Below are 24,798 nucleotides of genomic sequence, written 5' to 3' on the forward strand. Positions count from 1 at the left end.
GGAGTGGGTGGGTAGGGGAGCAGGGGCGGGGGTGGGGTATAGGGAACTTTCAGGATAGCATTTGAAATGTAAATAAAGAAAATAATAATAAAAAAAATGTTAAAAAAAAAAAAAAAGAACTATTCTTTAACTCAGCCATACCCCTTACGACATACCCAAAGGATCTCATATCCTACGAACACATCCATGTTCACTGTGGCTCTATTCATACATAGTTAACAATCGGTCCACGTGTCCAGCAATTCATGCATAGATAGTGAAAATGCGGTGCATAGACAGTGAATTTTATTCATCTGTAAAAAAAATAAAATAAAATCATGAAATCTGCAGGAAAAGGGTGGATCTGAGAAGCCATATAGGAAGTGACAGGCTCAGAAAGAAAAATGTCACACATGATCACTTGCATGTGGATCCTATCTTCAAACTGGGATGTGTATGTTTTCTCTAGAATGCCTGTAGAGCTCAGAAATCTAGAAAGAAATCTAGAAAAGCCACGAGAGGTGGAAGGGAAGAGGTCTGAAGTGGATGATGAGACACGATATATGTGATATGAAAGTAGAGAGAGGAAACCCCAGGAATTAAGAGTTTAAGCAGCCGGGCGTGGTAGCACACGCCTTTAATCCCAGCACTCAGGAGGCAGAGGCAGGCGGATTTCTGAGTTCGAGGTCAGCCTGGTCTACAAAGTGAGTTCCAGGACAGCCAGAGCTATACAGAGAAACCCTGTCTCGAAAAACCAAAAAAAAAAGAGAGTTTAAGCAGGGATGGGAACAGAGGGTTGGCTAAAGGAGATGGTACAGTGTCAAAAAACTAAGGATTTACAGAAAAACTAAAGATCTTATTGAAGACCAGTTGTTTATAAGCCAGTTAAAATACTTAAGTTTCTAAAAAGAAGGCATTTAAACAGAGATATCCTGTGAGGGTAGATAATGCTAGTCCCATCATACATGGGTTATTAAAAAATCCTAGTGCCAGGCATAGGATACCTCCCTGTGAGTTATTGGTCAAAGGAGGTTGGGATCTCACAGGCTCCCACCACAGTACAAACCACTGCCGTTGCTCTCGGTTGCCCTCCATAACAAGATGGTAAGATCCTACTGCTGAAGACACACTGTGGTTGCAGAACCTAGAAAAAGCAACATACAGCTGACCTGAAAACTTCTCCTCCCTGCTGCCTAGTTTTGACTAGGTGCTGGGAGGTGTTACGCAGTCTGCCGTGGCAGAAAAGACTTCGATAGCCTTACCCAGCAGTAACTACTACAAGAGCAACCTGCCAACCAAGATGTGCCCACTGGCGAAATAGTGGCATGACCATTAGGGAAATAACAAGCTGCCTTCTGATTGGATACGAGGCCTCTTCTACAGGAAAGAATCAGTGCTTAGTAGTGTAACCTGATCAAAGCCCAAAGCTTCCATAGGGAAGGTTCGAGTCCTAGAAAGAAGCCTGTTTTGCAAGCCACCAACCTGCCTTCTAAATGTTTACTTTCATACAAATAGATTTGTGCTGCTCTCAACCTTGGTCACAGAAGCTCCATCTTGAAATGCACAGAGACTGATAACTGGTCCAAGTGCTGAATATCTGTGACTACTGAGTGCTTAGCCTTAAAAGAGATATCTAAATCACCCCCACAACTTTCACCACCATCACAGAAGAGGGGACAGACAGAAAGAGGGGACAGAGGATGGGGAGGTAGGCTATGAAATATGTGGCTATATAATGCATGAAATCACTGATGCTACGGTTCATAGACAAGATCTGCACAACACTGAATCAATCAACATTCCAGCATGGATAAAGGAGGGACTCGACAAGGGCCCACCCCTAGCTAAGGAGTTGTTAGCAATTGATAGCTACTGGGTCTCTTCAGGGATATGGCTGCTCTTAGGTTGTTCATGTTCCAGTGGATGGCCCTTTACTTATGCAGATGCAGACAGCAATAACTGGACTCAGGCTACTAGAGAAGGAGGAGAAGATGATGGTGATTATCCTGGTGATGCTAGAGAGGGTGTACATCACTGTGAGTGGGCTTTGAGGTTCCAAAATCTCATATACACCAGTCCTCTCTGTGTATGCTTGCCACCAAGGGTCTGAACTCCCAACTTGCTGCTCTAACTGCCACACCTGTTGCCTGCTACCATGTCTCCCTGACAAGACGGACTCTTATCCCACAGGAACGATAGGCCAAAATAAGCTGGGTTTTTTTTTTTTTTTCTATAAGATGACTTAGTCATGGTGCTTTGCCACAGCAATTGAAAAGTAACTAATACAGAGGTGTGAATGATACTCCCACTAGCAGAGGCCACCACCTGGCTTGTGCCCAGTTAGAAGGTTCTGAGGTCACACCAGGTTTAAGGACAAAGAACAGTGGATTTTTCAGTTATGTCTGTTGAGGGCACCAAATGGAAGGGGAGGAAAAAAACACACACACAAAGAAATCCTGGCAGAGATGTCCACAGGCTGCTGAACATGAGGACCTGAAGGAATAACAAGTTTGGAAGACATCTGGACTGACAACAGAGCCATAAAACATGGATGAAGTTGCCAATAAGGAAAAGGATTAAAAACAAAGCTTTATAGATAATACCATGCTTAAGAACAAGAAAAAGCGTGTTGGAGTCTGTAGCTTAGTTTTTTAAAAGAGAAGAAAAGAGGACATGAAGTTGGAAGGTGTAGAAGGAATTGGGGATGAATGTGATCAAAATACATGGTATATATGTAAATTTCACAAAGGATAAATATATTTAAAAATAAAAATATCGTGGCAAAAGCAACAAGTAGAGTACAAGCTCAAAAAAAAAAAATCACTGATGAGGGCCACAAGAAATGATGACTAATTTATTTATAATAGCCAGAAGCTGGAAAGAACCCAGATGTCCCTCAATAGAGGAATGGATACAGAAACTGTGGTACATTTACACAATGGAGTACTACTCAGCTATTAAAAACAATGAATTTATGAAATTCTTGGGCAAATGGATGTATCTGGAGGATATCATCCTTAGTGAGGTAACCCAATCACAAAAGAAGTCACTAGATATGCACTCACTGATAAGCGGATATTAGCCCAGAAACTTAGAATACCGAAGATACATTATGCAAAACAGAAGAAAACCAAGAAGGATGGCCATTGTGTGGATACTTCATTCCTCCTTAGAATAAGGAACAAAATACTCATGAAAGGATATAGGTACAGAGACAAAATTTAGAGCTAAGATGAAAGGATGGACTATCCAGAGACTACCCCATCCGGGAATCCATCCCATCATCAGCCACCAAACCTAGATACTAATGCTCATGCCAGCAAGATTCTGCTGAAGGGACCCTGATATTGCGGCCTCTTGTGAGGCTATGCCAGTGCCTGGCAAGCACAGAAGTGGATGCTCACAGCCAGCTATTGGATGGAACACAGGGCCCCCAATAGAGGAGCTAGAGAAAATACCCAAGGAACTGAAGGGGGCTGCAACCCTGTAGGTGCAACAACAATATGAACTAACCAGTACCCCCTGAGCTCATGTCTCTAGCTGCATATGTAGCAGAAGATGGCCTAATCGGCCATCACTAGGAAGAGAGGCCCCTTGGTCTTGCAAACTTTATATGACCCAGCACAAGGGAAGGCCTGGGCCAAGTAGTGGGAGTGGGTGTGTAGGGGAGCAGGGGCGGGGGGTTATAGGGAACTTTCGGGATAGCATTTGAAATGTAAATAAAGAAAATAATAATAAAAAATTTAAAAAAATAAATAAATAATAAATGCTGACTAAGCCATGCTCATCACAGGACAGTGGTTTGTAAAGGAGTTAGGTCATCCTGCAGGGAGAAAAGCAGATGGGCAGATAGACATCTACGGGGTGAGAACATGCAGGTACAAAAATCTACCAAGAAAAGGGAGGTGGATGAGGTTAGAGAGAGTCTGAACAGAGAGGAGGTAAGCCAGGTAAAAGGGCCTAATCTTCAGTGGAAAAAGACAAATCAAATCAATCAAATCAGTAATTACCCCAGGGAGAGAAAGGAAGGCTGATGAAGAGGTGCACAGGCACTCTCAAGGGTGCTGGCAGTGGCTTGAATCTAGATAGGAACTGAGGTCAGGCACCTGAATTAGTCAAAACCCAACCAACATGCCCAAGGGTCTACGCACTTCAGCGCAGTTTACTTCAAAGGGGAGAAGCAAGCAGCTGCTGTGCCCTAGGTTTTGAAATTAATGCGGAACTACTCAGAGGAAAGATTTACTGATCTCTGGGATTTACTTGCAAATCCATGAAGTGATAGATTGGTAGAATGAAGGACAGGGTGAGCAGGAGAGATGTTGTCAATGCTGGGAGCCGTTCATTTTCAAATCCTTTTGATTTTGCTGTATGTTTGCAATTTTTCATAGACCACTGGAGTTTTGAACTTTTGTTTCTTCAATCCCTGGGTTTTTAGATGCGATCGTGGCTGTGTACGGAACTGTTCCTCTAGCGAAGCATGAGGAGAGATGCAGTGGTAAAGCGACATGATGGGCTGGAATAGATGGATGGACCAAATGTAGTCAGACTCATCACTCACTGCCTACGCTCAAGAGCTGGACTTGGTGGGGGGCTGTCCCCCATTCTCTCTGCTTTGCAGATTTAAATTCTTCCAAATTAAGGAAAAAAATTAAACCAGATCCCTGAGCGGTTGCGCCTACACAAACAAGAGTGTATCTGCTTAAGCAAGTGCTTCCCTCGAGGCCAATGGGGCTTCGGTCCAACCACCTGGGACAAAACAGGCCCTTGATTTAAACCGATGATAAGTGCAGAGCCAACAGCCAGAGGACGCCTGTTTCTCACACTCTGAAGGTGCCGTCAGCTGCACTGGGCTTGTTCCCACATGGTCTGTCAGTGTCCTCCAGCCAAAACGCAGCAAGCCTACATACTTGACTGGAGTTTTTACTCTCTTCCCAAGAACCTCAGGACCTTGTAAACGCTGGGGAAAGCCTGCAGCTATGGTAAACACATCTTTTTTCAAGGCTCTCCTTCAGGCACCACAAATACACACCCAGGCCTCTTTGACTCCCTATTTGAAAACAAAAGACTCTCCTAGACATGCCAACTCACCACTATGCAAGCCTACCTGGATACCTGAGATGACTCTCATCAGAACATTAGTCCTATAATACTAACAACTGTTGCTTAGGGGCTGTAGAGATGACTTGGTGCTAAGGAGCACTTGCTGCTCTTTCAAAAGATTTGAGTTTGGTATCTAGTACCCATGGAGGAGGCCCATAGCTATCCATAACTCCAGCTCCAAAGGGTCCAGTACCCTCTTCTGGCTTTGGCAGACACTTGTCCGTGTGTGGCTCATACTCACACAAACACACACATACACATAAACAAAAGTAAAAACAAACCTTAAAAAGAGAATGTCCCCCAGACTAGGTTCATACTAAATGGAAAGATATCTTGCTTACTATTAAATAACCAGCTAAGCCTATAGCTAGAACACACAAATATTAGTATTTGGGAACAGCAATTTGTAAAACATCCACAGTTTCTACAGCTTTGCTATGCCATTTTGTCTCATCCTTTGTGCAGTTCTGAGATCTGGGCTGGGCATCAAAGATTAAGAGATATATGTACATACACTACCACAGCCATCAACACCCCAGTTAAGGAGGCCAGGCTTAGTGTGTTAGTGTCATAATTGATATTATAGAACAATCACCAACAAAGCTAGAATTAATGACTGTCTAGCTGACTCCTACTCCCCTTTCACCTACCCAGTGTCATTCTGAGGAACGTTCAGGGGTACTTCTCAGAATATGATGCCCTTCTGCGTGAACACTAACCTGAGTTGGGGTTATGTGGTCTCTGCCTAAGTTACCAATGAATGGGACCTGATGATTGGGGACTTACTTGGAAAGCAGGGAGAGCAAACAGTTGAATAAATGCCACCATCCATAAAACCCCAGATGTTTGGCTTGCTGTGTCAACATGTTAAATGTCTCATATAATTAATTCAGGTAAAAAGATAACCGTTGCGCTAAAACACCACATTAATCTCTGGCAACCACTCTGCATGCATTTGCTCGATAATTTCTCCCACCCCGTGGGCCCTTTTCCTCATCTTGATTAAAGAACAAAGCACCATACTTCTGGAGCCCTCTGGGGCTCCACAGGGACTGGCTAGGATCGCCCAACACTGTCAGCTTGGAGATCGGATGACCCCAAACAAGAGTTCATGAGCTCTCTCCTTCTCCTCTGGTTCCTGAGTCTATGGAGATAACGGAACCTTCTGGGTGAGTTTATAAATAAGGACTGGCCCGAGGCTGTCTTCACTACTGGTGCTGTCCCCAACAGATGACCATCTAAGCTCAGTGGAGACACAACCTTCCATTTCTGCCTGTAGTTTCAAAGCTGAACCAGCAGCAACTTGAGTAGAACCCAAAAGTCCTGAAAGTGCCATTTCATGGGCAGCTGCCACCATCTTCTCCTGAGAAGAGTGTAGGGGTCTGTCCATCCCTCTCTGGGGTACCATCATGATTATGATACCTTATATAGTCCCTGAAAGGCCCAGGAATCTGTGAGTGCCTTCAGAGTTACTGATCTCGGTGCTAGAGAGATGGCCCAGCTGTTGAGAACACTGCTGCTCTTACACGAGAACTGGCTTAGGTTTCTAGCTCTCTACCATAGGTTACTGGCCGTTACAGGATATCCAGTGCCCTGTTCTGGCTTCCTTGGACATCAGGAACACCTTCAGTATACTTGCATACATGCAGGTAAAACATTAAATAAAACATAAAGTAAAAAATAAATCTAAGTTATTGATTTCAAGCAGTTTAGCAGACATTCCATTGTATCTATTGCCTGATGGATGTACCCAGTGGTGGAACCTTCATGACCACCATGTCAGATGTTCATATTCTCAATGCCTCTCCCTCTCTAAACGTGGGCCCTGTCTCATACTGTAGGCAGCAGAGAGAAATGGCTTTCTCCATACCCCCCCAGCCCAGTCTGATCATCCACAGCTCTTCTACACAGCAAGTGCCTTTCCTCTGACTAGCCACAAAAGAAAAGAAAAGAAAAGAAAAGAAAAGAAAAGAAAAGAAAAGAAAAGAAAAGAAAAGAAAAGAAAAGAAAAGAAAAGAAGGACCCGCCTAGCAGCAAGTGGCAAACCCAGGCAGGCAAACACAAAATTCCCAATCAACCAACCAACAGCTAACTCCAACAGTGCAGATTTCTATACTGCTCATGAGCCAATGATTACCATCACTAACTTAACAGCCCCCCAGACTCCAGCGCTGTTTCCTTCATTTCTTGAAACCTTCACAGTATCTATTGATGGCCAGATTTCCAAAGCTGCTGTAGCTGCCATCAAAAACTTCTTAGCATCATTTTCCTCTCTACCTCTGTAAAGCGTTTCAAAAATTGAGCCAAATCTCCCATAATTTCATTAAACTGAAAGAAAGATAATTTAACAATGAATGGAATGATTTTAGGAAAATAGTTTTATTTCACTAAATTTATTCCTTCGAGTAAAATAAATACTTTTAAAGAAGCATTTGATTCTTAGGGATTAAAGTCACTGTTATAAGACACCCCTTACCATCACCCCCCCCCAAAAAAGTAGGAGACTGGACTTCAAGTTTAATTATTACCACAGCTGAACAGATGGAACGAGATTACTTCCCTGTGCTATATAGTCATAATTCAGTATGTCAAAATAGTCTCTGATTTTATTAAAGATTTTTTCTCTGACTCTCCCAAATATTTTGCCTAAAGGAACTCTTTTTAAGTCACTCCCTTCCAATTGTACCTTCCCAAAATATTACCTCTGAAAATAAATGTTTAGCAGAGATATAAGCTCCACTCAATCATTAAAAGACAGCATTATAAAATATAAAGGCAACCTACTGTCTTATCTACAGATATCCTGCTTTATGCTAACTGACCAATCACCAAAAGAAAGAACCAGGTTGGACTTTGTTTCAAGTCCACACAGGATTTTGGCCTAAGGAAATGATTGTGTGTGTGTGTGTGTGTGTGTGTGTGTGTGTGTATACATGTATATGTATGTGTATGTGTATGTATATTATACATATATATTAGTTTTAGCTAAAATGGGAACTTGACAAACCCCTCAGGTTTCTAAAATAACAGAGGATTTAAAGAATATGTCTTACTAGATCCCCCAGATGCAGTCAAAGTCCTAGAGAATAAAGAGGTGTTAGGAGAGAACAGGATGTTTGTGCCACTTATGATTTCTAGTAGAATATATACCTCCTTTATGAAAAGATTCACAAAAGTAAAATTCTCAGCTATCTATGATGTTTAGAGCTAATCCTCTTTTCTTTATCTCAAATCATTGAAAAGGCAAACACCACCTACTTCTATTAGACTTGCTGGAAACTTCTCATGAGCTCTTTGCCCTTTATAGTTTATACACCAATGAGTTTGTTCACTTTCGAGAACAAACTCATAAATAATTGACAGCTACTGAGCACTGTTTGTGTACCTGGTACGATCCTTCGTCGTTCATCTGTATGAACCTAATCACTACACTAAAATCTGCTTAGACTAGAAGGCTCAAAGTCTGAAGCGGGGAGTCTCAGCCAACAAAGGACTGTCATAGAACCAGGTCTGCTGCAGGCACACACAAGGACATCCATGATGGTATGAACTTGAGATATTCCCACTGAGCCTTTAAGCAACCAATAGTCAAGAGTCCCCCAGATTCTACAGAACCCCATCATTTGGCCCATACTCTGTCTTTGTTTTTCCCCTTACTCACCCCACCCCCTTATCTCGTCTCTGTGTCCTGGCTACACTACGACTTAACTCTTCCAGGATCTATACCACAAACATTTCCAACACAGACTGTACACCAGGTAATGCCCCCTTTAAAAATAATAATAATAAATAAAAATTAAAAAAAATAAAAAACACTGCCAGTAGCCTTGAGTTCTCAACAACCCCAACCCCTGAGAAAAATGAAAAACATCTCCACAAGCCACCTACTTGCTGGGATCAGAACACAAATACACACGACCCCACTATAAAGAAATTTATAAAATCAAGTGTCAGGTCTTGGAATATGAATTACTCCCAAAAAAGGCTCGTGTGTCCCAGATGGCAGGACTACTTTGGAGGTCCTAGGAAATTTGAGAGAGGAGACCTAGCCAGGTGTGGTGATGCACACATTGAATTCCAGCACCTAGGAGGCAGAGGCAGGGTGATCTCTGTGAATTTGAGGCCAGTTTGAGTTATGTAGCAAGCTCCAAGCCAGCCAAGGTTACATAGTAAGACCCTGTTTCCCTTGAACAAAAATAAACAAAAAGTAGGTAGGACCTAACTGGAAAAAAGAAGTAGGTCACTGGGGACTGGGGCCAAATTCTGGGAGAATACATCTTGTCCTGCCCCTGCCCACCCATCCACCAATCACTGTCTGTTTACGAGATGGCTTAAGCCACATGCTTTTAAAAACAAGAGGTTCTGTCTCACCAAAGGCACGGAGTGGCTGGACAAGCCAAAGACCACTGACTGAAACCTCTGGAAACCAAAAGTCAAAAGGAATCCTTCCTCCCTTAAATTGTTTGCTCAGCGATTTCATCACAGTGACAAAAAGTTACCGACAGAAAACAGGCAAGGACATGGAGATGGCTCAGTGGCTAAGAGTGGACTGCTTTTCCAGAGGACCTGGACTCAATTCCCAGCTTCCCACACGGTGGCTCACCACCGTCTGTAACTCCAGTTCTGCAGGGAACCTACATCATTCCCCAGCATCTGTGAGCACCAAGCAAACACACAATACACATATACACACACAGGTGAAATATCCAGTGAGATTAAAAACTAAATTTTAATTTAAAAAATTTAGGGCTCGCTTCGGCAGCATGTAAACTAAAACTGAAACAAATCAGAGAAGATTAGCATGGCCCCTGCGAAAGGATGACATGCAAATTCGTGAAGCGTTATACATTTAAGAAAATAAATAAATTTAAAACCAGGCAAGAGAAATGTGAGTAGTAAGTAGTTTAAATGATTACCCTACAAAAATCTATTCTCTAAGTGACACCTACCAAATAAGACACTTATTTGATCAACATCATACATGTAGCCGTCATGGTAACGGTTAGGGAAAAGTCATGAGATGATGTATGCATGAAACCGAATACTGTTAGAGAGAACTCAGCCATTCTAAAGCACTGGTCTCTTGCTGTGCATTCTGCGAGGTCTCCATAAAGCTGCACATTACTGTAACTGTTTTTACTGTTGTACTGTAATTGTTGAAAAGGGATACTGTAGAACACCAAGCCAACTGAAACTAAGAAGACACAGAGGAACAGAAACTATCTTCTCAGGGGCACTTTCTTTGTATTAGTACACACATCATCATCATCATCATCATCATCATCACAAAATGAAGCAGTTAAAAGATCAAGCTTAGCTTTGTTCTTTTTTTTTTTTTTTTTTTTTTGGTTTTTCGAGACAGGGTTTCTCTGTGTAGCCCTGGCTGTCCTGGAACTCACTCTGTAGACCAGGCTGTCCTGGAACTCAGAAATCCACTCTGCCTCTATCTCCTGAGTGCTGGGATTAAAGGCATGCACCACCACGCCCGGCTGCTTTGTTCTTTCAATCATCATTACCTTTCTTGTTAAAGGCTCCCTCAGGTGCCTTGTGTTAGACATATAAGAAGCCAAGCTATATCACCTGTCAACTGACTCGAGATCAGAGTTCCATTCAGCCCATATGACAGATCAACACACCTGTTCTTAGACTCCACCGTGAACTTTCAAAACTATTTGATTTTGGGGAAAAAAAAAAATGAGACTCCAAATACAATCAATATTTTGGGCTAACCTATAGTATATATCTTTATATTTTATAATCCCTATATAACATTCCATAGATTGAATAATGGAAACTAATTGTACAAGTTTGTTCACTCATTCATTCACTTCCTCATTCATTCTTTCATACAACATCCAAGATGTTCCTATTATAGGTCACGTAATGTGTTGGGTGCTAGAACCAGAAAAAAATGATAATGACCACTCCTATAGGGAGTAGAAACATCGCTCAGTTGGTAGAGTGCTTGCTATTTAAAACTGGTATGGTGATGGACAACTATAATCCCAGCACTCAGAAAATGGGATGAAGAGGATCAGCTGTTTAAGGTTATATTCAGCTACACAGAAAATTCAAAGCCAGCCTGGATTATATGAGACCTTGTCTCAAAAAAAAAATTATTTATCATTACTTCCAATCTCCCTTTCTTGACACTGGTACCCAATATTCAAAAGATCTTAGCAGTAGTGTGTCTCAATTGTCAATAGAGTAAGCAGTAAATGGTTGAAGGTACACTGTTAATGTTGGAGGACAGAAAAGGCATGTCGGTCCTGCCTACATCCAACTAATAAGTATATGAAAACTAAAAGAAGCTGTATTTCTTACTCTAATAAGGTATTTCTACACATAGTCTGATAAAATAGTAGTAACAAAAATAATTATTTTCCATATAACTAATATATGCACATATATGTGCAGGTATATTTATGAATATGGCGTAGTTTGGAATGAAAGTAAACTCCAAAAAGTCTCATGTGTTGCAGTCATGGTACCAGCTGGTAGATCTAATTACTGACAGTTCAATTTATTTTTTTTTAGTTCAATTTATTTAATCGTAATTTGACAGTATTATTGGAAAGTGGCAGAAAATAGGATGTAGGACCTAGTCAGAGGATATGACCTTGAAAGTTAGACTTTTCTCCAGACCCTTCCCCCAACCCTCTCTTTCTCTGTGATGTGTGTGTGTGTGTGTGTGTGTGTGTGTGTGTGTGTGTATTCCACGTGCTATGAGGTAATCAGTCATCTCTGCCATGTTTCCACCACCATAAAGTTCTGCCTTGCCTCATGCCCAAAGTAATGGAGCCAGTCACCCATCATCTCAAACAAAGAACAATAACAAACAAACAAACTCTTTCTGGTCTGGGCCGGTGCCCTGAGCAGACCTTGGGCACGAACTCTGCAGCCAGTCCCACAACACCCAGAGGAAGCTCCACTCCCAGGTGCTCTAACATGCCCAGGATCACAGGATCACAGGATCACAGGAGCTTGGTCACACCAGGATCTCAGGATCCCAGAGGCAGCNTGACTACCAGGAGCTCTGACACACACAGGATCTCAGGATCTCAGGATCACAGAGACAGCTGAACTCTGAAGAGTTCTGATACAACCAGGATCACAGGAAGGACAGATAACACTAGAGATAATCAGATGGCGGGAGGCAAGCATAAGAATATAAGCAACAGAAACCAAGGTTACTTGGCATCATCAGAACCCAATTATACCAACATAGCAAATCCTGGATATACTATCACATCAGAAAAGCAAGATTCGGATCTAAAATTACTTCTCATGGTGATGATTGAGGACTTTAAGAAGAATATAAATAACTCCCTTAAAGAAACACAGGAAAACACAGGTAAACAGCTAGAAGCCCTTAAATGAGGAAACAAAATTCCCTTAAAGAATTACAGGAAATGAACAAACCATCCAAGACCTAAAAATGGAAATAGAAACAATAAAGAAATCACAAAGAGAGACAACCCTGGAGGTAGAAAACCTAGGAAAGAGATCAGGAGTCATAGATGCAAGCATCACCAACAGAATACAAGAGATAAAAGAGAGAATCTCAGGGGCAGAAGATACCATAGGGAACATGGACACAACAATCAAAGAAAAGGCAAAGGCAAAAAGCTCCTAACCCAAAACATCCAGGAAACCCAGGACACAATGAGAAGACCAAGCCAAAGGATAATAGGTATAGAAGAGAGCAAAGATTCTCAACTTAAAGGGTCAGTAAATATCTTCAACAAAACTATAGAAGAAAACTTACCTAACCTAAAGAAAGAGATGCCCATAAACATACAAGAAGCCTACAGAACTCCAAATAGACTGGACCAGAAAAGAAATTCCTCCCATCACATAATAATCAAAACACCAAATGCACTAAACAACGAAATAATATTAAAAGCAGTAAGGGAAAAAAGTGAAGTAACTTATAAAGGCAGGCCTATCAGAATTACACCATACTTCTCAACAGAGATTATGAAAGCTAGAAGATCCTGAGCAGATGTCATACAGACCCTAAGAGAGCACAAATGACAGCTCAGGCTACTATACCCAGCAAAACTCTCAATTACCATAGACAGAGAAAACAAGATATTCCAGGACAAAACCAAATTCACACAATATCTTTCCAGAAATCCAGCCCTACAAAGGATAATAGATGGAGAACACCAGCACAAGGAGGGAAACTACACCCTAGAAAAAGCAAGAAAGTAATCTTTCAACAAACTCAAAGGAAGAGAGCCATACAAACCTAATTCCGCCTCTAACAATGAAAATAACAGGGAGTGACAATCACATTTCCTTAATATCTCTTAACATCAATGGACTCAATTCCCCAATAAAAAGGCAATAAAAAGTTTACAGATTGGATATGTAAACAGGACCCAGCATTTGCTGCATACAGGAAATGCACCTCAGTGACAAAGACAGACACCACCTCAGAGTAAAAGGTTGGAAAAGAAACATTTCCAAGCAAATGGTCCCAAGAAACAAGCTAGAGTAATCATTCTAATGTCAAGTAAAATCAACTTTCAACCAAAAGTTATCAAAAAAGATAGGGAAGGACACTTCATATTGGTCAAAGGAAAAAAAAATCTACCCAACATCTATGCTCCAAATGCAAAGGCACCCACATTCATAAAAGAAACTTTACTAAAGCTCAAAGCACACATCGCACCTCACACAATAATAGTGGGAGACTTCAACACCCCACTCTCATCAATGGACAGATCATGGAAACAGAAACTAAACAGAGACACAGTGAAACTAACAGAAGTGATGAACCAAATGGATCTAACAGATATGTTTAGAACATTTCACCCTAAAGCAAAAGAATATGCCTTCTTTTCAGCACCTCATGGTACCTTCTCCAAAACTGACTGTGCTTGAAATTATCACTTTATTAATGTTTAACTTCAAAGAGTTTTTGCTATTTTGAAATTTTTAAAATATATTTACTGATAAAATAATTTCTCTCCTAGAAACACTGATAATGCATTTTAAATACCCTCTCACTATGTCAGGTGGTATCATATAAGGGCTTTTAAATATATTTCTTAATGATTCACTTTTAAATATTTTATGCTCTTTTACCATGCTTAATTCCCAAAGAATATTTTGTGTATTTTGAAACAATTTAGTATTCAACACTTGATATAGGATCATCAGTTATAGATAGTATTAATGATCAGTTATGGATATTCATTAATCATCTTTTAGGATATGAAAGCATATGACTATAAAACTTGAACAAAATTTTTATGTATTTGATTCTCAAAATATTCAATATCATTAATATGTTTGATATATAAAATGCATTTAAATAATAAAAATTTAAGGAAAAGAAAACAAACAAACAAAAACCACACTCCTTTTCAGTTTGATTTTTAGAGGTTAAAATATAGAGAAGTAATGAACCTGACAGGCAAATATTGGTTTGGTTTCTAAATATCACCCTGCTCTTATAGGAATCAAAGATGCTAGAAAGGTCATAAATCTTAGGATTAGGGCAGTGAACACGCGAGATGAACCTTGGGATAACTTATGTCAGAAAGTCAAAAACCACACAATGAATGATGAACATGTGTCAGAAGAACATGGGAGGAGCTCAGACAGAGAAAAGGGTTAACATTAAAGTGAATAATGGTGGCAACAAGACAGAACGAAACTAGCCCAGAAATAAATGCACACATCCTTAAATGAGAAGAAAGGGGCTTTCTTATAACAAAATGCCAACCAGTAAGTGTAAAAGAAATGGCATGGATAGCTTATCACTGATGTTAAATTCATGTGACCATGGATAAGTGCTAAAGCTAACAGTAAAAAAATGTTAATAGAATAATAAAGAAGTCTCCACAGTAATCAAATACGAGGGGGAAGTGAGGCTCTTACTGGGGAGGAATCTGGCAGACTCCAATCCTGGGTAATCAAGGTTAGCGTCTCCAGGGGTAAGCGAGTCCCCATCATGCACCTCTTGACTTGATGCCTAAGAACTCAGCAGCATCTCCACAGTTGCCTCTCCAGAAGGAATGGCTACGTCTGAGTCCGATGACAAGGAAAGATTGGATGGACCTTGTAGAAGATTACCCTGCAGAAAGGTCTGACAATCCATGACAAAAGATGAGAGAGATAGTCTAGTTAAAGATGCTGACAAGACATAATAGCTAATGCAACCCATGCCAAGATAGATGCATCTTGGCCCAGAATAGAAAAAAAACAGTGAATTAGAACCATGCCATTGGAACAAAATCTGTGGAATCTGTGATGAACACTGTGTATCTATACTGATTCCTACTAGACAGGGTTAGTGGTGGCAATGTAGGAGAGGTTTTGTTTTAAAAGTATTAAGAAATAAGTCACCATGTCTTAAATGTTTAAGAAATAGGTCCCCCCTAGCCCTGGGGTCATGAGAGTAGAAGAGTTGGCCCTGCCCCTTACCAGCGGCAGCACTTGGGAGAGTGGGCCCTGTACCTCACCTGGGCAGTACAATAGACCTGGCCCTGAATATGGGGGGTTGATGGTGAGCTGTCTGAGGGCATAAGTGTGGGAGAGCCAGCCCTGACTCTTGTCTGTTAGGTGGTGGCACAGGGAGAGATGCCCTCCTCCTCTCCCTCATCCCTCGACATCTATAGGGATAACTGGCCCTGGGTCATGAGAGTGGGAGAACTGGCCATGTTCCTCACCTGCTGCAGCACCCAGGAGAGCAGGGCAGGAGAGCAGAAGAGTAGGAGGGCTGACCAGCTCAGACACCTCACAGGCCCACCCCAACATCTACCCCATCAATGAACTGCTAGAGTAAATTAAAGGGCCAATACTACAGATCCAAAACTACAGGATCTCCATGACACAGGACAACAACAGGATTATCAGAGAGGAATCCCAGTGAGGATCCAGTATTGATCGAGTAGCAGAAGACAGACCAATGACCCATTGCAATGAACATTTGCAAGCTAAGAAATGTGGACAAAAGGGTGTACCATGGGACACACTGTGACACATTACAGCTTCCACAATAAGGTTTTTTTTTCCTCTGTTGGGGGATAGGTTGCAAAGGTGGAGGTGGTTACAAGAAGAGAAGATGAGTAGGATTGGGGTACATGATGTAAAATTCACAAAGACCCAATAAAATTTTTTCTAAAAAAAAGAAAAGAAATAGGTCATCATGCCAGAAAAAAATGTGTGTGATATGTATATGTGGAGAAACAGGGGGTGACCCGGCAATGAAATATAATTAGATACTCTGAAAGTTGTATAGCTACAATGTTTTGTATGAACAACTTTGTAGATTGAAAGTTCTGATGTTTAGTAAAAAGGAAGCCACTGGTCTTGGAGTTACACTGATGGATTTAAATTCTAACACAGTCATTTACTGACCTACAACACTAAGGAAATAATCTGAGTCTCCATTTGCAACCCTTTTTTTTAACCACCTCACAGAACTGGTGTGAAAATAAACAGCCCGAGATAAAATTCCCATGCGGATTTGTACTATGTGCCAAAAGTTTACCATAAACCTCCTAACTCTCCTCCACTGGGGCTTACCTGATGGGTGGGTATGTACAGGGGGTGTGTGTGTGTGTGTGTGTGTGTGTGTGTGTGTGTGTGTGTGTCTACATAGCAGAGAGATAGGGAATAACTCAATGTACAAGTAAAATAAAGTGACGTGAGGGGTGTGGTTGAGGGGTGTGACTGAAGGTTTCAATGGCAGTTCTCAAATCAGGTGTTAGAGAATGGGGCAGTATTGGAGAAGCATGAGGCACAGGACATTTTGGAGAAGCCGGGCAGATGCAGTCGCATTGGTGTGACAGACAGCACGGGTAAGAGCAGTGCAGGGCTGATGGATGGTTCTAGACAGGGAACCACAATCCAGACCAAGAAGAATCTACTGAGCCAGGCTTGGAAGTTGAGGTGACATCCCCTGCCTGGAATGGTGGGGAACACCTGCTATGACTGACTCAGTAACCACAGACTGACTTCACTGCACCCCAGACAGCTGCCACCACTCACCCGGAACAGGCACATGAAATGGAATCCATTCGCCTCCTGACTAAAGTGATTGGGGGTCTTAGGGGGCCTGTGATGAGTAGCTGAGGTGATTTTTTTCCCTTTAACGCAGCAAAGCGGTTGATCCAGGAATGGACTGCTTTGCTGAGTTTGAAGGGCAGCTAAGTTCTGAATATAGTAAAAGAACTACCTGGTGGAATGGAGTTTATCACTTCCCAAGACTCAGTTTCCCTGAATGAAAAAGGAGAGCTGACAATAGCAATATTTGCTAACACAGTGAGGCTAGCTCTGAAGTCAGAGTAGCAGGGAGGTCTGGAAGAGATCTTAAGACAAGCATGGAGAAGTCACAGCTAAAACCCTCTGCGTGCAGGGCCATGAAGGTAGCAATTCACATCACAGCCAGAAACTCGGGTTATAGGATTGAGAAAAGCGAAAACACATTGTAAGCAGAGGCCTGGGGAGCACGCGGCATCCTGCTTTAAGACGCTGGCTGTTTTTGAAATAAAACTTTAAAACGTGCCGTAAAGGCAACTATTCCACTGGGGAAAGAGTAGCCTAAAGTGTCTTTGATTGTAACGATAGGAAAGACTTTCATCTGTGCTCTTTACGAGGTTAATTGTAACCCTCTCCCAGCACAGAGAGGCTTTTCTCGAGAACCTCGTGGTTGAAATCTTACACTGTATGATAAACCTTCCTTCTTCAGCAGGAACATTCCGAAAGAGTAGACCAGTAGCAAATGAGCGCAAGCCGGTAAGAAGAAATGCCTTTTGCTGGTGTGCATTTGCCATGTGCACACACAGCCTGCTGCCCTCCAACTGCACCAAGTCCTCACCAAGGCCCAAACCAAGGCAAAGGAAGGACTTAGCACAAGGCTTGACATGGGGAAAGGGAGACCAACTGTAGCTCATGGCTGTTCTAGCATCTTAGGTTTTGTCTTCTGTACTACGACCCTTAGATCTGTTCCTGTGCCACCACCATCAGAGATGCAGCAAGGACGGGGAGCATTTTGAAGCTCTGTATGAGCATATGATGTCTCCAGCTACGTGATTCCCACACAAACCTCCCACAGCGTGCACGGAGCAAAGAGGACCCATCTATCTGCCTTCTCACCAAGTGTCTGCACATTCTGCCGAAAGAGTGGCCCGCTGGGTGCAGTGTCCCTGCTTGCCTGAGCTCGGGCTCTGGTGGCAGGATCAGTGTCATCCTCTTCTGTCTTATAAACCATCCCGCAGGTTACTCAGGGCCATCGTGCAGGGTGAATGTTGGAACTCCAATTGTTTTCATCTGCAGCTGCGTGCACAGATGCCCCCACTTTTCTCACTGAACCCTGAGTCGCGGCTAAGACTGCGGCACATGATTGCATTCTCAGCCTGGGCCTGCAGCTGTACTAGATGCTCACAGCCACCACCCATAGCCCACGCAACGGTTTAGGCAGATATCATTTGCAGAGGGAGAGCCAAAGTCCTAGGAGAGAGGTAAAGTAATCTGTTCAAGAGTCAGGAGTTGACGCCATGTTGGGCCTATACCAATCCATTTCTTCGTGCCCACCTCTTCTTGTGCCCACTTCCTCCCAGAACTGAAAACTCTTGTTCCTAAGAAGCTCTGAGTTGGAAAATAGCAAAGAGTTCTGGGCCTGAGCACCTTAGACGGCTGCAAAGGAGCCACTGTACAGCCCTCTGCCACGCTAGACATCCCGGTTTTGCTTTTCATTCCTCACAAATAGAGAAAACAATTAAGAACTGTATTTCTTTAGGAAGCCTGTTCTAGATAACTCACCAAAAGGCATTTTTGGTGCCCAGAGATAGGACTCAGCAGGTAAAGGGGCTTGCCATGCAAGACTAATGGCTGCAGTTTAGTCCCTGGAATCCATGCAAAGGTGAAAGGAAAGAACTGAGTCTACAAAATTGTCTTCTAACATATGTTCCCCAGGGAAAGGGTATGCACACATACATTATACATACGTGTGTGTGTGTGTGTGTGTGTGTGTGTGAAATTTGTGTATATATACATATACCAAATATTTAAAGGTACTTTGGGGGGATTATATTATTTCCAACATTGGTTACTTTGTATACCCATGCATGTATGTGGATATAAACATGCAATGACATATGTGTGGTGGTCAGAGAACTAATGGAAACTAGCTCTCTCCCTCTGTTATGTGGGTCCCAGGATTGAACTTGGGGACAATCACCTTTGTGCCCAAGCCACCTCACTGGCCCAAAAGTGTTTTTGAATGCCAACCACTCAATTGTATTCAACAAAAATAGTTTCAAGACACTAGGCTAGACACATCGGAGAGAGACCAAGGCAGGAAACTCTTGCCCTTGTGGTCTCCCATTTGTGGATCAGGTTACTAGAGGAGTTGCTTAGTATACTAGTAAAGTGAGAGGAAGAAAATTAGGCACAGTGTGGTTTGTTTGAGAATAAGTCACATGATAAGTTCAGACCTCACAGGGAATAGTCCGGGATACGTGGATATCTGCATGAGCGAGCGTGGACAAAGATGATGGGGGCTACCTGGGCAAAGATTTGAGGAGAAAAAGGCTCAGCCCCTCATCTCGTCCATCACCCCACTCCACCCCTACCCCCACCCCTTCCCCGAACTATGTGATGATTCATAGCCATTTTCTGCCAGATTGGGGAAAGGGGTCCCCCAAAGCCCAGGGTTGGTCCAAGGCTCTGGGTTGGACTGAGACCTACTGATTCTTTGCTTCCCTAAAGGCAAGCAACAGAAAGCAAGTGAAGGTTGTGGCCTGAAGAGCGCTATTCTCTGGAATGAATAACTTGGACAAGAAGGCCAAGGGTCCAGAGGCAGGGACTCAGTTCTAGCTGTCTGTTAGGAGGTAACTCAGGAGGATGTGAGAGGAAGAATCCCCCGACAGACAAAGGAAATTATTTTGACCTGAGGTAGAAAGAAAATGTGTCTGACAACAAAGGAAAAGGTAGGCAAGAGAATTGCCAGAGTCCCCTGGCCACTCCAGCTAAAAGATGAGCTCACTGGCCAAAACTGAAAATCTGCCTTCAAAAAAATACAATGAAAAATAATGATACCTAAAGTCCATTTCTGACCTCCATGCACAGACATGAACATATAGTATATACATGTAGTAAACCAATAAATGTCATTTTTTTCAATTGTTTAAAGAAAGAAACCATGAGGCAGAGGTAGATGGGTCTCTCAAGTTGGAGGTAATCCTGGATTACATAGCAAGTCCCAGGATGGCCAGAGCTACACAGATAGACCCTGTAGAGGGGGGCAGGAGAGAGGGAGGTAATGGGGGGGGGGCTTTGGAATCTGTAGTATGAATGGAAGCTACGGAGCTTCGAGAAATGCAGGAGCTAAGTTTTAGCAGCTCATTAATTCTCCACAGAAGCTTCTATGGGACTTGTGAAACCCAGCTCACACAGGAGGCCTGCACCCCCTCACGACACTACCCCACAGCCGACACTACCCCTCAGCTCTGCACAGTGGCAAGGGCTAGGAGGAGAGTGAGCACTGGAGCTTGGTAGCCCCCCATCCTGGCTGGATCGTACCTGCACTTCCATGCCTGCCTTCTGGAATCTTCCACTCTCTCTCTAGGTTACCAGTCAGCCACTCTTAAACACCCTAATTTTTTATAATAAATAGCAGTATCACATTTGCTTTGTAGCAAAAGTTGTTTCTTTTTTTTTTTTCAAAAATAAAAAGCATTTATTTATTTAAAATATATAAAATACAAAACTATTATTTAAAGCATATAAAATACAAAAAGAAATCAAGAAACAAAGGAACATTCATTTGGGGTCCTACCATCTGAAGTTCCAGGACCTCTGTGCTGTGATATGGGACCTGCTAATCTTCCCACTGACGTTTTTTAACATAGCTGAGAGATTTTCACCTTTAAGATACAGGCTTCTTGGTAGCACATTACCTGTGAGCTGCAGAATAAATGGACTTGTGAAATTCTGCTCTGACCCAACACCTGACAGCGAAGCAGGTGCAACCTGTTAAAAGGCAACTTCAAAGTCTTCCCCGAGACCCTCTGGAAATGGCTGTGATGGCGTCTACATGAAATCACTTTAACAGAAGGTGTCTGCTCCCTGCTGCCCGGTCCTTTGTGATGTGATAATTAAATAACTTGCCGATGGAAAGAGAGAAGGAAGGTGGGAGGGGACGGAAACACACACCCATCCCCTTCTCACAACACTGTTTATCCTCTCTAGGGTGATTGCCTACACCCATTTTCACACAGGTCTGGAAATGTAGGCAAATTGAAGGCAAGCAACTCTAAGGTCATAGAGTGGCTGTCAGCACAGCCCACCCCTAGGTGACTTTCCAAAAGGATCCCTGGGTAGGCCTGGGGAAGAAGACAGAGAAAGCACCTCCTATGGAGTCTGGTACCTTTGAATGGAGTGTTACTAGTAGCGCGCATGTCACCCCCTCTCACTCTGTATCCACAGACTCCTCAGCTGTGTGGCCAGAACGTTGTGCAGAGATCTAAGTACGGTCCCGAGAGCCTGCCGTGTGTCAGGAGTGCTACGACGCACTCTCACTCTATCAACCTCACAAGGATGATGGGACCTCTTTCTTGAGTGATAAAGAAAAAAAAGTGGATCGGTGCCAGTGCCCGTGTCAGATGCCTGAATGTCCGGATGCTTACCCAGCTCCGTTCAACTCTCAAACCTTTTCCCCTATATTGCTACTCTCCTAGCTTAGAGACACGGGACTCTTGCAAGCTGGGTGGACTGAACCTTGTCACTGGGGAGGAAGAAAATTGCCTGTGCCCTCACAGGAAGGCTCCATCCCAGACACTTCGAGTCCTTTAGTATACACCAGGGCAGCCTGAAGTGTATTCATTCATAGAACTTTTCCATTCAGCTCATCCGGAAGCCAGCCACAAGCCCAGCTTGTTCCCCAAGCTGGAGATCATTCAGACCCATTGGCCAATTGTTTGGTTTTGGTTTTTTGGTTTTGGTTTTGGGTTTGGTTTTGGGTTTGGTTTTGGGTTTGGTTTGGTTGGTTTGTTTGGTTTGGTTTGTTTGGTTTTGGTTTTGGTTTTGGTTTTTTGTTTTTTTGGGTTTTTTTTTTTTTTTGGTTTTTTTTTTGGTTTTGTTTTGTTTTGTTTTTCAAGACAGGGTTTCTCTGTATAGCCCTGGCTGTCCTGGAACTCACTTTGTAGACCACGCTTGGCCTTGAACTCAGAAATCCGCCTGCCTCTGCCTCCCAAGTGCTGGGGGATTAAAGGCATGTGCCACCACGGCCGTCTTGGCCAATTGTTTAAAGCACCAGGAGGGAAAACAATTACAATAAAGCATCCCGATAGATTTTGATGTCATGCTTCGTGGTGTTCCACAGCAATCTGTATCAGGCAACATAAGAAGGTTGTTCTGTCTCAGAAAAAAAAACAAAAAACAAAACACAGGTCCTTCTCCCCAGAGAGGAAGTACCAGGGCAGGTTCCATCACCCCTGGAAGGCAAACAGTGTCCTGAGGAAACTTTGTGTGATAACATCACTGAGAGATTCCCCATAGTTTAAAATAGTTGTATAGCTGGTCCTCAGATGACAGTCCCATTTGAGGAGGCTTAGGGGGTAGGGCCTCGCTGGAGAAGTGTGTCACTGGAGGCAGGCTTTGAACCTTCAAAAGCCAGCGTTTCCCATGCATGCTCTTTGCCTCCTGTTGGCAGTTGGAGATGTGCACTTTCAGCTGCTGCTCCAGCTGCCTGCCACCTCCACCCCCACCCTGCTATCGTGTGCTCTAACCCTCTAACGCAGTGCTTCTCAACCTTCCTAATGCTGTGACCCTTAATACAGTTCCTCATGCTGTGGTGACCCAACCTTAACATTATTTTTGTTGCTACTTCAGAACTGTTGTTTTGTTGCTATTATGAATTGTAATCTAACTATATGGTATACAGGATATCTAATATGCAACCCCCAAAGGAGGTTTGAGAGCCTCTGCTCTAGAACCGTAAGCCCCAAATAGACTCTTTCCTCTCTAAGTTGACTTGGTCAGGGTGTTCTATCAGAGCAATGGCAAAGTAGCTAATGCACTTTGGAAAAAGTACTTTAAAATAAAACACACGGTGGCCCAGGAGAAGACCCGCTACCTCCAGGCACACCTGCCACCGACTCCCAAGCATTGCCCCAGAGCATCTTCCTATGATTTCATATGTTAGATCCATGTAGACATGACAGATACAGAGATGAACAGGCCATCCGCTGAGCACTCACTGAGCTCTGTGAACATCATAAAAGCCATGCCAGTCTCCTGTATTGACTAGCTGATCAAATATGTCTGCCTTTGCATAGGACTGTGTTAGATGGCTCGCTAAGAAGCACGTTGTCATTCTTTCCTCAGTTCAAACTCTTGTGATCATTATCAGAACTACACATTGAAAGCTATAGTCCTTGAGTTACTCACAGTCCAATCAGGAGAAACAAGTACTTATACTCAAAATTCCTACGGCTGTGCTTACATAAACCTCTTAGACACATACAATGGTGAGTACCTGAACCAGGAGAGGGGGTGGGGAAGCCTCAGGATGCTGCAGCGTTTGGCCTAAGCAGAGACTAGCCAAGTGGACCATTAATTATGCCAGGCAAGATAATCAAGGAATAAAGAAAATAAAGTATGAGACAGATCCCTTCAAAATTATCTTATATTCCAAGACCATGAAGTGAAAGAAGATAAGGATGAGGAAGATAGAAGGAAGAGGCCAAATCTCAAAGTACGGGGCTTTGATGGAACATGCAAAGAAGTTTTCATCTTTAACTCAAAAAAGCCAGTCGTTGTTAAGAGATTCCCTGGGGCAGAGCAATGTGGGTCAATAAAATAGAACATGGAGTCTGGTTAGAAAGCTATTGGCTAAGTTCAATAAGAGGTGGAATACTGAGCCAGGGGAGGGGCTTTGGAGTAGGAAGACAGGAGTGAGCAGGAGCTCTATTAGGAAGGCCAGCTGCCAAGCTTAGACTGAGTTTCTCCTCAGTGTCCAGCGCTATTCACAAGCCCATGCAAGCCTCCTTGTGCTGACCATGCCAAACAGGATGCTGGTAGTTCATTACAATCGGGGCAATTGTAGCTGATTGTCCATGAGGTAGATCTCATGGGCAGCCATGGGCTTGGGTGACAAGCTCTCCTGGCACACTACCCTCGGAGGCCCAGACAGTAGTTCAGAATGGAGCAGAGTGGCCTGTCTCTCAGAGCAGGGAGGTGAGAGAGCTAAGCCACCACCGAAGCCCCAGCCCTTGCTGTTCCAGCAGCCACATTCCAGAGCCTAATGAGAACAAGCTGCAACCATTTGGATACATTCCTTAACCAAACACAACTTCTCTAAAAACACAGAGACTACGCAGCGGCAGCAACTCTGTCGAGCAAGACACATGTCGAGGGAAAAGTATGAGAAAATTGGGCAGGTACATCTAACATGTCAATAAATTAAAGCAAGTTTATTTGCACAAAACCAAATGGTCAGACTTGCCCGTGCTTTCCTACCAAGGAGTAAGAATTACTCCCTAGAGAGAGTACTCAAAGTGCAATTAGGCCAGTCCTGGAGTTTTCTGGAGCAGAACGACCTTTTCTTCTCATACGATTGCTCCACACGATTGCTCCTTCATTCTCTAGCATAGGTCCTTAGTTTGGAGGCATCATAAGGGGCTTTCCATGTTTCTGTGTCCTTCTGTGATAACATGATCACAAAACAGACTCTTTTTTTTTTTTTTAGGAAAACCT

General features: G+C 43.0%; 1 protein-coding gene and 1 non-coding gene across 3 annotated transcripts in view; one reads left to right on the top strand and one right to left on the bottom strand.

The window, feature by feature from the left end:
• Saxo1 (stabilizer of axonemal microtubules 1) overlaps positions 1-24,798 on the bottom strand; it is a 95,168-nt gene that overhangs the window by 40,477 nt on the left and 29,893 nt on the right. The gene's annotated exons all lie outside the window — the stretch shown is intronic.
• On the top strand, positions 9,826-9,932 carry LOC115064370. Its single transcript, XR_003844190.1, has one exon. It is a non-coding gene; the product is annotated as a U6 spliceosomal RNA (small nuclear RNA).

Source organism: Mus pahari, chromosome 6, assembly GCF_900095145.1.
Source record: "Mus pahari chromosome 6, PAHARI_EIJ_v1.1, whole genome shotgun sequence".
NCBI lineage: Eukaryota > Metazoa > Chordata > Mammalia > Rodentia > Muridae > Mus > Mus pahari.